The sequence below is a fragment of the Acomys minous genome (assembly GCF_964271855.1).
Source record: "Acomys minous genome assembly, chromosome: 6".
Lineage (NCBI taxonomy): Eukaryota > Metazoa > Chordata > Mammalia > Rodentia > Muridae > Acomys > Acomys minous.
Genome location: NC_140487.1, coordinates 43,790,637 through 43,792,685, shown reverse-complemented (window position 1 = coordinate 43,792,685; position 2,049 = coordinate 43,790,637). Strand labels below are relative to the sequence as shown.

General features: G+C 42.4%; 1 pseudogene across 1 annotated transcript; it reads right to left on the bottom strand.

Moving 5' to 3' along the window:
• Positions 1 to 1,228: 1,228 nt before the first annotated feature.
• Positions 1,229 to 1,664, bottom strand: LOC311600489 (small ribosomal subunit protein uS19-like; annotated as a pseudogene). The gene has a single exon. The product of its transcript is annotated as a small ribosomal subunit protein uS19-like (transcript).
• Between the last annotated feature and the right edge of the window lie 385 nt (positions 1,665 to 2,049).

The following is a 2,049-nucleotide window of genomic DNA, read 5'->3' as shown; positions in this document are numbered from 1 at the left end:
AACAATACTCTTCTCTGCTTTCAGACAAGAGTCAAGCAGAGTTGCCCTCTGAAAGACTCCACTTATCGATGGTTCGAAACAGATGCTGAGACTCACGGCCAAACATTGGGAAATGCAGAGGGAGCCTTGCGGAAAAGTAGGGGGAAGGAGAAAGGGACCTAGAAGTGACAGGAGCTCCACAAGAAGACCAACAGAGCCAACAGAGTCTCAGAAGGGCCTGCTGAGACTGAAGCACCAGCTAAAGACCATACATGGAGTGGACCTAGGACCCCCACAAAGATGTAGCTGCTGGACAGCTCAGGCTTTATGTGGGTCCCCTATTAAGGGGAGCAGGGGATCTTTCTGACATGGACTCCTGCCGGCTTTTCCATCACTTCCCCTTGGCAGGACTGCCTTTCCAGGCCACAGAGGAAGAGCGCACACTCAGTCCGGATAGGACTTGATGAACTGGGGTGGATGGGAAGGGGAAGCTCCCCTCTTCTGAGGAATAGGAGAGGGGGTGTGAGAGAGGGAGGGAGGATGGGACTGGGAAGTAAGGAGGAAGGGGCTATAACCAGGATGTAAAGTGAATAAATTTTTTAAATTTTTAAAAAATATTTAAAAATGAATCAACTTAAACCATTTTAAGATATTTTTAAAATAAATCAGTTTTTTTTTTTAAAAAAATGAGCCTCTTTCACTACCACTTTCTGTCATTATTTTTCATCCATTTTATCTTATTAACTTTGGCATCATTTATTCAAGTTCCAGAAAGTATTTTAAAGTTCTAATTGGAATCTGCAGACAATGTATAAATTACTATGGATTCAGTTGACATATTTACAACGTTGACTTTCTCATCCCATAAATGTATGCCTATTTTAATTTATTTTTGTTTTTTTTTTAAGTATTTATTACTATTTTTAAATGTAATTAATTTTACTTTTAGTTTACGTGTGTGGGTGTTTTGCTTGCATATATGTCTGTGCAGGATACATGTGCATGGTACCTATGAAGGCCAGAAAAGGGGGTTGGATCCTCTAGAACTGGGTTACAGAGTATTCGGTGCCACTATGTAGTGATGGGAACCAAATCCAGGTCTTCTTGAAGAACAGCCAGTGCTCTTTCCTGATGAGTCTCTCTCTAGCTCCTATACCTATTTTTAAAAATACGTTATATATTTCAGTAGACTTTTGTGTTATTGCCACTAATATATTTTTGGACGAAACACGAGTCTTATTGGCCACGGCTATTTGAGGGAGATCAAGTGGGAGGAGTGGTTGGCACCGATACCAGGCGGCCGTGTTTCACAGGCTTGAAGGTGATGGAGAACTCGCCCAGATAGTGGCCGATCATGTCTGGTTTGATCTCCACTTGGTTGGAGGTCTTGCTGTTGTACACGCCCACCATGCTGCCCACCATCTCGAGTAGGATGATCATGTCCCTCAGGTGGGTCTTCACCACCTCCACCTTCTCCATTGGTGGAGCCTCCTTTTGGGCCTTTCTCAAGCACTTGAGCCGTGAGTGCAGCTTCTTCCACAGGCCACGGTTCAGGTGCCGCCTCTGGCAGAACTTCGCAACTGCATCAGCTGCTCATAGGACAAGTCCTGCATTTGGTCCAGGTCCACCCCATGATATGTCAATGTGTAGAAAGTCTGCTTCTTCCTCTGCTTCACTTCAGCCATCTCGGCGGATGCTCAGGAAAGGGTGATTGTTTTTAATTGTCGTTATAAAAACTATCAAAACATAATTTAAACAAACACACGAGTCCTATATGTTTCCTTTTAGATTAATGCTTGTGTACTTCTAAGTCTGTTGTGCTCTTTAATATATTCAAATTTTGCTGTTACTAAAATTTGTGTTATAATGAAGACAGTTTTCTTTGTTGTGTATTTCATAACATTTTCACCTCAGTATTATCCTCAAGAATGTTGCCTGAGTTTTTCCAGGATTTATACTACTGTGGCCTCTGTTTTTTGTCTCTTATGTACTGAGGCACTTAGGAGGCTAAGCACTAGCAGTGATGCCTAGTACTTTTGCCTCATTCTAGTTTGTAGTGAGAATATTGGC